This window comes from Diabrotica undecimpunctata, chromosome 1, assembly GCF_040954645.1.
Source record: "Diabrotica undecimpunctata isolate CICGRU chromosome 1, icDiaUnde3, whole genome shotgun sequence".
Lineage (NCBI taxonomy): Eukaryota > Metazoa > Arthropoda > Insecta > Coleoptera > Chrysomelidae > Diabrotica > Diabrotica undecimpunctata.
The window spans coordinates 15,393,232-15,408,240 of NC_092803.1; the positions used below are offsets into that span (position 1 = coordinate 15,393,232).

At 33.5% G+C, this 15,009-nt stretch overlaps 1 protein-coding gene across 1 annotated transcript in view; it reads right to left on the bottom strand.

Moving 5' to 3' along the window:
- Positions 1–15,009, bottom strand: part of sty (sprouty signaling antagonist) — a 309,966-nt gene that overhangs the window by 73,617 nt on the left and 221,340 nt on the right. The window contains exon 4 of the mRNA XM_072537182.1: positions 13,453–13,515. The gene's annotated coding sequence lies outside the window, so the exon portion shown is untranslated. The remainder of the gene's footprint in view (positions 1–13,452; positions 13,516–15,009) is intronic.

Genomic DNA, 15,009 nt, shown 5'->3' on the forward strand with positions numbered 1-15,009 from the left:
TAGATAAAACTTTTGAACGATTTAGGTATAAAGAATTAGTTGATAAATTGCTAGGTGAATGAAAAACAAGCATTTTGGTGCCTACCTAAAAAAATTCGAGAGGGGTATTCAATATCAAGGACTAATATATAATATATAATAGGACTAAATAATTTTGTTATATTATCACTCAATAGTCAATACTTATTTCTACTTACAAAAATTGAATATATACAAAGTATACAAAGTTTTGTCAATGATTTCAGTTAGACTTAATTTAAAAACTGCAATATATTGTTTACTTTAATATATAAAATAAATAATTATGTATGCATTACTTCTTTATATACATGGTGTTGATTTCAAAGAGATTTCGAAATAAAAATGGTCATAATTTGTTAAATACTCTATACCATAATGGAATTATTGATCGATGTCGCACTAAAAACTCATCCTCGAACCAATTTGTGGCAATAATGTTAGAAGACTCTGAGGTTTCCAGAACAACAACTAACACATCCACTGAGGAAGCAAAGCTATCTTCTAACAGTAATAATAATTAATTCTTCTAATAGTAATAGCTAACCTTCCATCTTATACACATATTTTATTTTTTTTTCTTCTTTGTTGCGAGCTATGCCGATATCTTTTACATTTATTATATATATATATATATATATATATATATATATATATATATATATATATATATAAAAACTTTTAAAACATTGTATGATATTTCATTTATGCTGATTTACAACAAAATAAACCTCTTGAAATATAAATAATACTACAATATTACCATTTTGAATATACTTTTGTGATCCACACTTTATCTTGCAATCTGCGGTACAATAAACGTTTATGGTACTTGTAAAAGTACTTAAATTAGGTGATAGTAGGATCTTAAAAAAGTATTAATCCAACATTTAAGAAACATATAAAAAACAAGTACTTACAATAAACGTAAAGTAATTTTTTATCAATAGATATACTGATGATATCATAAGGTTGTAATCGGACCTTATAAGGTGCTTTTTCATTGCTGTTTTCGGAAGACGATTTAGTTGTGACACATATCACAGTTTTAGCTCACTGATCAGTCAATTTATGGCAAATAATTCCGTGAATCTAAAAATGGAAAAAGGAAAGTATTTTTGAAGTGTGTAAATTTACACACTTAAAAAAAACATACTTTCCTTTTTCCATTTTTTGATTCGTCATAAGTGTGTACAAAAACATATCAGTTTTTTCATTTATTAAACAATTCCGTTCCTCAAGTGGCGCTGTAAATTCCTATCAGCAAGAAAACCATAATATCCCCTCCATATAAGAGAACTTGTTGCAGAAAAAATAAGAGCTAGAGGCATATGGCAACAAACGAGAAATCCTCTAAATAAAACGTACCTTAACAGGATAAGTCAGAGACAAAAACGACTCTTTCCAGTTTTATGTTTCGAACCTCTCACATGAAGACCACTCTATGTGAAAAGCTACAAAAAAATTGGCCGACAATAACAAATTCACCTTTAAGAAAAACAGATATGACCTAGGCCCACACAAACGCAGAAAAAACAACAGTATTCGCAGAGCATCTTGCAACTGTACTCGCAGCACCAGATACTAATAACGATGAACATAATAAAGAACTCAATAAAATATAAAAATCGTACCACTGATCACAACAAAGAACTGATAAATAATTTATTCACCCAACCACTTGCCGAAAGAAGATTGAAGACAGTATTGCCAGAAGACCTACCGCAATAATACTTGAATCACTTGTTTCGAAAAGGTAACAAAATGACACTTTTTGCCAAATACACTTTTTGACGCAATATTGCTCACTAATTGTTCCTACACAGTAAGTAGTTTGAAAACGTAACATATCTCATCTCGTCCCTGTTAAAAATAGACATTGAGTTTCAGTAGCGCACCTAGAATTTGCCTCTGGGGGGTTTTGGTTGGTCACCGAATTTTTTTTTATGATGTTATCTCCATTTTGAGTCCTTAAAATGTGTTAGTAACAGTGTCGGAATAGGGTCCTGGGGGGGGGGGGTTTAACCCCCAACCCCCCCCTCCCCCCGCTGGGTGCGCCAATGTTAAGTTTTGATTTAGTTAGAAAAGGGGTAACAAATGTTGGCCATGTTATCTTTTCGAACTAAACCAACTGAATTGGTTCGACAACGATCGGCTTTCGGCTCTGACGGTAACGTATTGGAATGATAATATCACTATCAGACAACTATAAACAAAATTTTATACGAAATGCTAAGGTGAAAGGAAAAGCTCATATAAATCATGTTGTAAAAGAAGTTCCTCAGAGAAAAAAAAGGAGTTAACTGTGGGTAAGTAAAAATAGTACAGTTTTTAGAGTACAGAGTTAAATAGATTTTTTATTATTTTTAGCTGTCTAAAGAAGTGTAGCATAAAAGTTATTCTTGTAAATACTATGTTTGTAGTAATGGGCAGAGAAAAGAAGTATGCAAGAAAGCTTTCATAAGCTTGCATGGAATTACAATAAAAAGAGTTTATTGTTTATGCAAACTAAAGTCTCAGAACAAACTTCCTCGTGATTTAAGAGGAACAGGAATATCGTCTAGACATAATGCGATTGATGGTAACTACTTGCATCGAATTCATGAATTTGTTGATTCGTTACCTAAAAAAGAAGTCCACTACTCAAACAATATTAAAAAAAATACCTTCTGCTTCATTAAACATTAAAATTATTCATGAAATGTTTCTGGAGAAGAATCCGGATATCACCGATAAAATCATAAAATATAACTACTTGTATTCCTATTTTAAAGAAAATTTCGATCTTTCGTTTGGCCGACCTCAGGTGGATGTGTGTTCATTGTGTGAAAATTTAAAAACAAAGATAGCAGATCCATTTTTAAATGAAAATGCTAAAAGGGTTGCTGTAGCTGAGCTTCTAGTGCATAAAAGAAGAAATAAGCAGAATGTGCAGAGAAAGAGAGGATGTAATGGCAATAACAATCGACTACATGCAGAATCTGCCCCTTCCCCATATTCCTGTGCAAGAGGTATTTTACTACAGGCAGCTATGGATTTAAGAACTTTGTATTCATGATATGAAGAACAACAAAGCCTTTTTTTATTCATACCAAGAAGGAGAATCACTGAAAGGTCCAAATGAAGTATGTACATTTTTACTCAATTTCATTGAAGAACACGTACCCTTAACGGCAACTCAGTTGTATCTTTTCTCAGACGGATGCCCCCGCCAAAATAAAAACAATACCGTAGTGCGATTTTTGTTAACGCTAACATCAAGTGGTCGGTTTTAAAATATCACACATTACTTTCCAATGAGAGACATTCTTTTAATGAATGTGATCGAGATTTTGGAATTGTGAAAAGAAAACTACGGAGACATGATAGAATATACTCTCATGATGAATATATCTCTCTCATTGAGACTTCTTCAAAAAGTAAAAAAATTAGTGTTCACAAAGTCGTTGGTACGAAAATAATCGACTTCAAAAAATGGTGGCAACAACACTATAAGAAGCAAGTTTTGTCAATATCAAGCCATGGCAAGAACATTGTCACTGATAAAAAAGTTTCCTTTCAAGTCAACAATTTCTATGAGTTTCGATATTCTAAGGAAACTCCTGGCAAAGTAACTGCACTTGACGGAATAATCCAGGAGTGTTTTGGATTAGCCAAAATACAAGAAAGCATAGTTAATCTTCCTGACTGCGTTTCATATCCTGCATATTCCGGCAAATTGCCTATTAATCATAAAAAAATTGGTGACTTAAAGAAACTGTTGGTGTATATTCCAATAGAAAAAAAAAATAGAATATTGGTCCAAGATTTTTGTAACTACATAATTTTTGAAGAAAATCAGTTTTTTTGTCTTCCTGTAAACTTTGCATTTATGTACATGTTACCTGTTACTCACGTTAATTTTCTTACAGACTACTTACTTATTACCTGTTTATAGAGTAGATTGTAAAAATGCAATGTAACAATAAAAAAAATCCTATCATTACAAAACAAAGTTCTTTTAACAAAAACTATTAAAGACGAGTTACCAGTTCCGAAAATAAAAGCAAAAAAACAAAAATAAAAGTTAAATAAGGCTGAATCACAGAATAAATTATTGATATAAAGGACGAAATAGGCAGCAAAACGGATGGAATCTGTCAGAATACAAATAACTCAATAAAAAGAGACGAAAAATAAGAAAAACAATGTCAAACACGCAAAGAATAGAATACTACGGAAATAAACATCATTATTTTAATATGTATAGAAAAGTTAAAAAATAAATATAAAACAATAAAAACTACTCGCAAATTGCGAGTAGAGCCAAAGTGGGAATTAATCTACAATACAAAATACAAATAAACTAAAGAAATGGGAAACTTACATACAACATTATTGAAAAAAGATGAAAAAGGAAAGTTAATAAAGAAAATCTGTTGATTACAGAGAGTGAAATAAAACTAGACCAGACGAAATATACCACGATATGGTCAGACTCTCAAACTTCTTCACTACAGGCTATAAAAAAATATGGAGAAGAAATAGGAAATGATAAGTTTGGATTTCGAAACCATATAAGGACCAGGGAAGCCTTCTCACTCCAGGGATTATGCTAATAGTGTGAAGACAAACAAAATATGTGTTTTTGTGCTTCGTAGATTTCGAAAAGATCCTTCGGTCGAATCAGCAATACGAAATTACTGAAAACCCTCGGTACTGAAAACCTTCCTGAGGTTTGTAGTTATACACTAGTTTCGGAGACCGGTCATCATTAATTCTGTCCAAATGGTCTTTTTAGTTATTTAGATAGTCTACAATCATTCTCGTTTACTCTGTTCATTTTTACTACTAAAAAATCTCGTCTCGACAAAAGTTAGTTGTTATTAATTACAAATAACTAAAAGTTTCTAATTGAAGGACCTATAGGACAACGAGCCAAAGGAAGACTAAAACTAAGTGGGCGGTTACAACGAGGCGCCAACCCTCGCTCCGACCACAGGATCGTACCATATTATCGATCGCCAGATAAAATAAATGCATTATTTTAAATGCGAGCGTTCACTATCACTGCTATGCTCTAGGCAAGGATACGATGCGATGCTCTGCTACGATAACATGGTACGATCCTAGAGTCGGAGCGAAGGTCGGCGCATCGTTGTGAGCGCTCACTTAGGTATCCAAACAACTGGGAGGATGATTTTAAAACAATTGGAGTTAGAGCATGAAGAAAAGTTGCCAAAGACAGGGTGAATGGAGGACTGTTCTGAATAACGAGCTGTCATGTCACTGATGATGATATACCTACATAAAAGTGTACCACAGTTAATTTAGGTTAATGTTAACAATTTGTTGTTTTATTTTTTTTTCTATTCCTTTTTTTCATAGTTTATTTGATATATGTTTATTAGTGACATTTTATACACCTACAATGTTATTAATGAAGAAATCTAGTTGACCAATATTTCTAATATAAATATCTGTTTGTTTGGTATGCAAACAATTGGAACTCAGAAGATATTTTTATACATTTTTTCCTTTTCTGTTATCTATTTTAGCATAAATAAAGGATGCGTGTATCCCACACTATCTATTTATATTCAAACAGTTCTTATAAAACTGAACCAAAAAGAAATATGTAGAACGTACACTCAATCGCATACAGGGTTATTTAGTATCTAAGAATTGGCGATTTAATTTTTTTTTTTTGACAAAAAACTAAATCTTTGTCAGGAACTGTTTACAGCGTGAATTGTAAGGAACTGGAACTGTAAGGAAATATACTTTTCTGGTAAATAACTACAAAAAAATGTCATTTTTTTTTAAATTCCAATTCGGAAATTCTCCCCAAAATAACAATTTTCGAAAATTATTTTTCTTCTCTTCTTCATTCTATGTTTTAAGCATTTTTTTCCTGTTCCAGTTTCAAATTTCGCTTAATCGTTTCAAGAGGAGGCCCACAATTAATCTTTCTTTCGGTTTGGCAGCCCTTGGAATAAGTCTTCCTTCCATCTTTTGGTTACTTTTGTATCATATATAGGAGATATTTTTGTTAGTTAGCTTAAATGGCCAAGCAGACCAGGTGGACGAATCGTATCCACTTCACCGTGAATGATCTTATAGTCGATCGTTCAGATCCTGGCCAGAGAACAAAAAGGCTAACGTAGTATTGTAAAATTCTAAATAAATCTGCTACATAGAATAGAATCGGATCGACCTATGGACCAACCATAGGGCAAGAGATGTGAGCTTAGGGCTTAATTTTAATAAAATTCATAAACTAGGTCATTTAAGACCAAATCTAATCTGATTGTCTGAAATTCTCTGTGAGAATAACCTTACTTCAATTTTATGTTGTTAAAAAAGTTAAATACGCATGGTGACTAGGCTATTACCGACCCGTATATTTATGTGGTTTATGTGAATAGCCAAAGGAGAAGAAAGCCTGGAAGATAAAAGGGATGAGTTAAGGGGAACAGACGGGTCGGAGCATTTTCCGCAGTGCATTCTGATTCGATTAAGGGTTGCCCAAGTCTTGCGGAAACGTTCAAAGCCGTCAGGTTGATCTATGATGTTCAGAAAACTAGGGTAATACGGACCTATTTTAGTTTTCTACTCTTCTCTCCATCGGGCATTTAAGTGAAAATTGGAATGATGTAGGTAGCGCTAAAGTGGATTTCAGGAAAGGTAACCTCGATCGGAGTCGGTTTCCAATCATATCGGGAATGTCATTGTGGACTAGAAGTTGACAATTATAACGTATGGTCCTAAAGTTTTGGGAAAAATTTCAAAAGCAGATAACTCTGACCAAAATAATCTTATATTTTTATTAAATTATTCAACAATTTAACTTAACTCAAAATTCAAATGACACACAAGGGACCATTATTTTCGATTTGCCTAATAATTCCCCTGACACGTTGCATCATCCTTTGGACGACCTCGGCGTCAATTTCTCTAATTTTTGTATATATGCGGCGTCTTAACTGTTCCTGATTTTGTGCTTCCCATCCGTTATTATAGACTTTCCGACTTAATATTGCCCAGAACTCTTCAATTGGACGAGCCTGAGGTAGGTTGGGGGATTGTCTGCTTTCGGTACAAAGGTAATGTTGTTAGTTTCGTACCAGTCTCTTGTGATTCTCGCGTAATGACATGAAGCAAGATCTGGCCAAAAGACTATTTGATCATTTGCATGATGTGTGTTCACAAAGTGAAGCAATTTAGAGAGACATCTTTGAATATAAATATTTGCGTTTAAGGCTTCGCCTCGAACAACACCAATGTAGGGCTGTGAGATAAAGCCAGCCTCAGAAATTGCACACCATACCAAAATTTTGTCCTCATATTTTTTCTTACTTTTGAATTTTATTTCATCAGGTACATTTTCGTAATCGTTCGTGTAAAACTCATCGTTGCCCTTCATCTCAGAGTTGGACAAAGTAAAATATTTTTCATCGTCCATCACGATCAACTTGTTGACGAAATGCACTCGCCTTAAAGCGCGGCAACATCTCGGAATTCTCTCTAATTGATCCTCTGTGTATTTTGGAGCTTTCCTTCTTTTCCGGTAGATAATATTGTTACTCGATAGGGCCCTGTATACTGTAGTCTTTCCAACATAAAATCTTCTGGCCAGTTTTCGCTGTGAGACCCCAATTTTGTTCTTAGCTGCTTCAATCAGTCTTGCCTCTCTTATATGGTTCAAAATCCGCGGTCGGCCACTTTTACACAAGTTAACACATAGTATCCCTTCTTCACATTCTCTGATTGTGCGATAAATTGTCGATTTGCTTATGTTTTGATCTCGATAAATATTAACAATATCTCGTTTCGACATTCGCCCAACCATATTATAAACACCTCGACGAATATCAATTTTATAAGACATTTTGCAGAGAACAAACCAAAATATTCTGCTTTGTTTATTAAATGTCAATAACTGATGACATTTCAATTCCATGGCCTTCTTTGTTAAATGCATTTTGCTTCTCAATCAGACCAGGTGAAATTTTTCTCAAAACTTTAGGACCATACGTTATATAATGATATTGTATTTGTTAACGAATGCATGTTCGCGGCCTAGGTTGGGTGGAGCTGTTACTAAGGGTGGGAGCCACATTGTGGGGGTGGGCAAAATTGTGCCTGTTATCATACCATACGAATTGCATGGTTTAGCTGAGTGTCGACCAAGTAGGTATGCCTGCTGTTCAACCATACCGCTGCAGCACAGTACTCTGCCACTAGAGATATCAGGCCAAGAGCGAGGTTAATGCTGTGGATCCCATGTAGTTCTGCAGAGTTTTCGTAGTATGTTGTTACTTGTTTTTAGTTTTGCTGATGTTTTTGTCAGGTGTTCTCTGAATGTGAGTAACCCCAAGGTAGTTTGGATATTTATTGTATTTCAATAGTCTGTTATCAAGATACGCTCGCATTTCTCTGTTTGCTAGCCTTATGGTAAATCGTTGGGTCGTCTTATCTTTGTGGCATGGAGAGTCAGAATATAAGTATAAATACATCTTTATTGATAACACACTATTTACAACTTACCGTTAATGATTTATACAGTACTTAGTTGACGATGTAACGCGATTTACGTGGATTCGCACGGTGATATCATTGACTACGCTTAACTCAGATTACATCTGTTTAATTACAAAGTACCGACTGACTAAACTAAATTACAATTATCAATTAACCTTGATTGCTCGTCTGTTTACCATTTTATAACATATCGGTTTATGACAAATCGACCCGTTTACTAGACCAAATAATGTTTATATAAAAATGCTGAATCTACAAGGTTGAACTTAAGGTGTAACAAAAATATTTTAAAACTAGACACGCATGTTAACAATACGTATGCCCTAGATTTTTGATTGAAAAACAATTATTTATTATAATAGAATATTGTTGGATCCCTGCATTTATCTCAATATTTTTAGGACACGTCTTTGATATATACTACAGCCTGTTGTTGAGATAAAAAGTTGATACTTAGTTTTTGTAGCATTTGTGGCTTGTTGCAAGGGTCCAATGGTCGGAATATCTAAACTTCAAGATTCGATTGCAGACTCAAAAAGTAAGCTCAAGAATAAGAAACCAATCGAATTGTTACTTTTTAAGTTAGTTATAGTGAAAAAACATTTGTGACGTGCGTTGAAACTTCACCAACAGGTTTTTAAGTTTTTTGGATTAAAATTGTAGTTTAATCAGTTATCACTAGTCACTATGTCCTGTAAATAGAAAAAGAACGATAATTACGTCATTTACATATCAAATTTTAGAATTAGAATTACAGAAAAATTTCAATATAAGTATAGTTTAAACACATTAATACTTGAGTCTTTATTGTGTAGTTTTTGTGATATTCGTCACAATAAATATACAATCATTAGTATTTTTCACTATATTTTTTCATATTTTAGGAATTACCCTGTAGACACACATTCGTCTTTTTTGTCTGAGTATGTACTACCGGTACGGCATATGTTCAGGTCGCTTTATCCACACCAACGCAGCACAAACGCCCAGACATCGGCCCACTTGATTCTGTATGCACACGCGGCCTCCCTACATGGCAATTTCACCAGATCCAACTGGACAGCAATATCCGTTGCTCCCAAAAAGTAAAGTTGCAACATAGAAAAGTTTGTCAATATGCGGCCGAATCGGAAGAGGTGATTTAAATATCGACGACTACAAGTAATTAATTGGAATATGTTTGAACGATGTCTATGATGACGCAATTAGGTAAAAATAGTATGTAGAAATATAAAAATACTATAAAGAATTTTTAAAGGTAACCAAATCGGTTTCTCGATGGAAAATAAGATCCGATAAAGAGACTTGCGGAGTAAACTTTTAACTAATATATTTGAGACACTTCTTATATACCTAAAAGTCTCCAGCGGATACTAAGAAAAGATAGTTCGAAATCTAATAGAATACATAACAACTAACCAGAGATTTACTGGCGGACGTAGTTCAGTGGCTATTCCGGCAACAATTAACAATAACAATAAAAGGTTTTCGAAAAAAAAAACAGTGATTTAATACGTTCGCTACCAAGGGGGTACTTTCGTCCTTATAGACCATGTATAGGTTATGTAAAATATTTGAAAAAAACCTTTACCTGTTTGTAATTTATATAAAACCGAGACATGATATTTTGTTTAGTTTCTGAGGCATTTTTTGGTCCGGTTCATATATGAGACGATTTATCTATAACATAACCGAAAATATTATAGACCATTGGTCTCATATATAAGACATAAAAGAAATTTTAAAATTTACGTAAATTAAAATATAACTTTAGAAAGACAAGTAAAGAACAAAATACTAGAAACAAAAAAAACCGGAAGTTTTAAAGTAGATATTTTGAAAATGCCTTTTTTTTTAAATAACTTAAAAAGAACCCATTTAGACATCGTTTGAGGGTCAGCAGCAACCCCTAGTAGGAGTCTTACGTTGCCGTGTAGGTTATCTGAGAAATACTCAAACATCACAACATAATTTTAAATAAAATGTAAAACATTAAATTTTGTACCATCTAAAAGATTTTTACCCAGGTAAACAACAAATTTGATGCATACCAACCAGTTGAACAGGCAGGATTTAGAATGGGGTACAGCACAACCGACCACCTTCACACCCTTAAAATATTGATAGAAAAGACCAATGAATACAACCTTCCAATATACCTAGCGTTTGTTGACTATGAAAAAGCGTTTGACAGCATAGAACTATGGGCAGTGGAAGAAGCGCTAGTTAATTGCCGGATAGATTCACGGTACAGAATGTTCATCCACAATATATATCAAAACGCCACTATGAGAATTCAGCTAGACAGAGATTTACAAACTCCATTAATTAGAATTTGTAAAGGTGTCAGACAAGGAGATACAATCTCACCCAAACTATTTACTCTGGCGTTGGAAGACATTTTTAAATCTATAGACTGGGACAATAAAGGGTTTTTGTATAAACGGAAAATATTTAAATCATCTAAGATTCGCCGATGATGTACTCTTGATAGCAACAACTATGGAACAACTACGAATAATGATTTCAGACCTAGAAAAACATCTCTTGAGAAAGGACTAAAAATGAATCTAAAGAAAACTAAAATAATGACTAATACAGAAGACAGATCGGTATTTACAATAGGTGGAACAAACATAGAACACGTCCAAGAATATATAGGACAAGCTATCAGAGCAGACATAAAATTTAGAACGAAGGTATTTAATGCATGCGTCCTACCTGTTCTGACATATGGTGCCCAGACGTGGATGTGTACCAAGAGCAACTTAGATAGAATAAAGAAAACTCAAAGAGGCATGGAAAGACAAATGTTGGGAATATGGTTGAGAAATAAAAAGAAGAACGAGTGGATAAGATGCAAAACCGAAACAACAGACGCTGTCGAACATGCATTTAAATTAAAATGGAAAAGGGCTGGGCATAACGAAAGATATCAGGATGGAAGATGGAATAAAGAAATTGGCCGCTGGAGACCATATACTGCAAAAAGGTCAAGAGGTCGACCGCAAATGAGATGGAAAGATGACATTGAGCAAAGCGCAGGTTCAATGTGGAAAAGACAAACAGAAGATAGAGACAAATGGAGACAAATGGGAGAGGCCTATATTCAACACATGAATAGATTTTGGGCTATAGATAGATTTAGTGGCTTAACTCATGAGCACCGAGTAACAAAACACTGATGTTAGGCTTTTTAGTACGAAAACATTCTGTGACGTAACTTCAAATGGATTTTGAATTATATAGCTTTTATAAAGGATTTTAAATAAACTTTTATATTTTCCAACCTTTCTAGACTTCGAGAAGGTGTTTGACAAGGTTAGATACAGTAAAATAATGAAATTACTGAAGATGCATTACAGAAGATTTATTGATAACTTAGATTCAATTAGGTTTGACCATGAAGTTTCGGAAGCAGTTAATATAAGAATGAAGGACATATCAGGATGCATTTTATCTCCGCTAATATCAAATTCATAAAAGATCTTACAGCAAACACAACAGATAATCCAATTCGAATATAAATCAAAGGGGTCTATCTATATTAGAATTAAAGCGTCCACATTAGCGTCAAATAGTCGGCTAGACAACACATAGACGCTTTTCAAATGTAGACATGGAGACGACTACTTCGAATTCCATTAAAGGCTCGTCGTACAATATCTCGGTTCTTAATTCATCCAGCGTTCTGCGTCCAACGTTGAACATAAGCTTCCCCTAATTTAGTGTCTCGATTCTAATGAAATTAAATCTAATCAACGTAGTACAGTTTACTCTAAAATTTGAAAGTTCTTTGGTCATATCCATCGAAACGATCACAAAATGGAGTGGTTATTGGTTCAAGGACGGCCTCGGAGTCAGCGTCAACGTGGTAAATCTCCATAGCGATAGGCAGACATTACAAAAAAGCTTCTCAACAAAGAGTACTAAAGCTGCACATATAACAGTTGACCGAGACCAATGGAGGAATATCATTAATCAAACTGTCCAAGTTACTGAAGCTGGATGATGAACTACAACTCATCTGTTAAGATGGTAATGACTAATTACTATGATGATACGCAGACTATATTCTCCAGTAGACAATTACTTGCAATATCTATTAGACCAATAGTAATAGCTTGTGATGAGTATGTTCTAGAGTTTAACCACAGAAGATTAAAAACTCAAAAGCTTTTGAGATGTGTTGCTGTAAAAAATATTGTGTATTAGTTGGATGAACACAATATAAAATTTTACCGTATTAATAAAAATTAAGAAAAAACAAAATCGTAAAAACCATTAAAACTAACAAAAATTAACGTATTTTGGGCAAGTAATATGAGGTACCCAAAAAAGTAGAGATTATTATATCTAGTGATGAAACAAATTCGAAATAATTTGTCGTCTGGAGGAAGTATCGTAGTTTAAAACCTGAGTGATACAAACAACTAAATCTCTTTTCCTAGTAGCAGTTAATATCAGATGACGATTGCCAATTTGATAGTTAAGATCAGCTAAGATGATACAACATTCCAAGAAGAAGAATTAAACCAAAACGTACCAATCAAAAAGACAAGCTGTGACAATAAAATGATATGAAGAGAGACAGTGGAGGAGAACTAATGAGAAAAGAAACTGTAAAAATACCAGCACAGAAAGTAGCAAAGTGTAATAAAAAACTTGATGAGGTTAAAAATTTTTAATTTGTTAACTAACACAACAAAACTTGACCTAAGCGAGAAGAAAATAATGTAAAGACCTATATACCTAGCACAAGTATAACAACTAGCAAACTGGCCTGGAAATCCTGATGAAGTCAAATCATTTTATAAGTTCTTATTGATACAATTGAGCTAAGCTTGATGATGCAACTTACATGTATAATTGAATTTAATACACAAATAGCATTAAATAAATAATATTTACCTTTTTTCTCAGCTTCTTCTACATTTGAATAAACAAAGATATTTGAATCGGACATTTCTCCGTCTGAAACAAAGAGAAATCAGTAAATTACTGGATATTAACTAGTAAAGTCATTTCAAAAATACTATCACTTATCTATAAACACATTCTTCTTCATTATTTTTAATTGGCAGTGTCATATTATGCCATTTATTCAGTCTATTACATTATTAACTTTTGTAGTTTTATGTTTTGCTTCATTTTCTGTTTTGCTAAGCTAAATGGTGGCCACCACACAACCTTATACGTACTGAAAGGGATTCTAGTGTGGGACACTAGAATCCCAGCTAGTGTCCTTTAAAGAAAAGGGAAAAATGATACTATTCAGGGTCATTTGATACTATTTAATTCAGATTGCACTAGTATTTTACGCACCGAAAGGTTGTGTATTAACAACCATAGATATACAAATGGATATGTTTTTTATCTCGACTAAGCCAGCAAACTGTATCTCCTCCTCCTAAGTGCCTGTTTCTCTGTTGAGGTTGGCTATCAATATTGCAAATTTCTCTCTAATCTGGGCTTGATGAATTAATTCATTTCCTCTTGTGTGGGTCCAATCTCTGACGTTTCAGCTGTATCTGATGATATCAAAAGAGTGAAATACGTATGATACAGTTTCAGGTAGACGGGATATGAATATTTGTGTTCGTACATTTTTTGTACATTATTTTATACTTTTGTTTAAATTAGAAAATTGCAAACTTTTTACATGACCGGAGTTTTGAGATATTTTATGAAAATATTAGGCGCCATCTCGTGTCCTTTAAAGAAAAGGAAAAGAGAATGACTTTTAAATGATATTGTCAATATTTTTAAGTAAATCAATAAAAATAGCAAAGGCCGACAACAAATACACCAGATAAAAGACAAAAATGACATAACTATAAACGACAAACACCAGATAATAGATATTGTTAAAGATTACTATACAGAATTATACTCGTCCAGCGTAACAAAACTGGAAAACCATGATATGAACGAAATGCAGGATCTAAAACACTACCAGAATTTACTAACGAGAAAGTTCAAACTGCTTTAAAACAGATGAGTAATGAAAAAGCTTCTGGAGACGACGGAATAACAAAATAGCTGATTACAGCTGGAGATTAAATTACTTTGGAGGCAATTAAAAGCTTAATGAACAAGTGCCTCTTTGACAAGAAGTAAGACAATAACAAATAGACCAATAAGCCTGTTAACACATCTGTATAACTGCTTACCAAAATAATTACCAACAGACTATCAAATAAGTTAAGATAGTTAGCAACCTGTTGAACACGCGAGATTTTGGAAATAAAACACCTAGAGACAATACAGACACTTATTAAAAAGTGCACCGAATACAATGAACCTCTTCATCTGGCATTTGTGGATTACAATTAGGCACTCGATTCCATATAACTCTGGGCCGTATTAGAAGGAATGAATAACGCTTCCAGATGTAGAATACTATGCAAATAAACGTAGCAGAAGGTGTAACAACAAGCAAAATAAGAATGGAAAGAACAGTTAGAC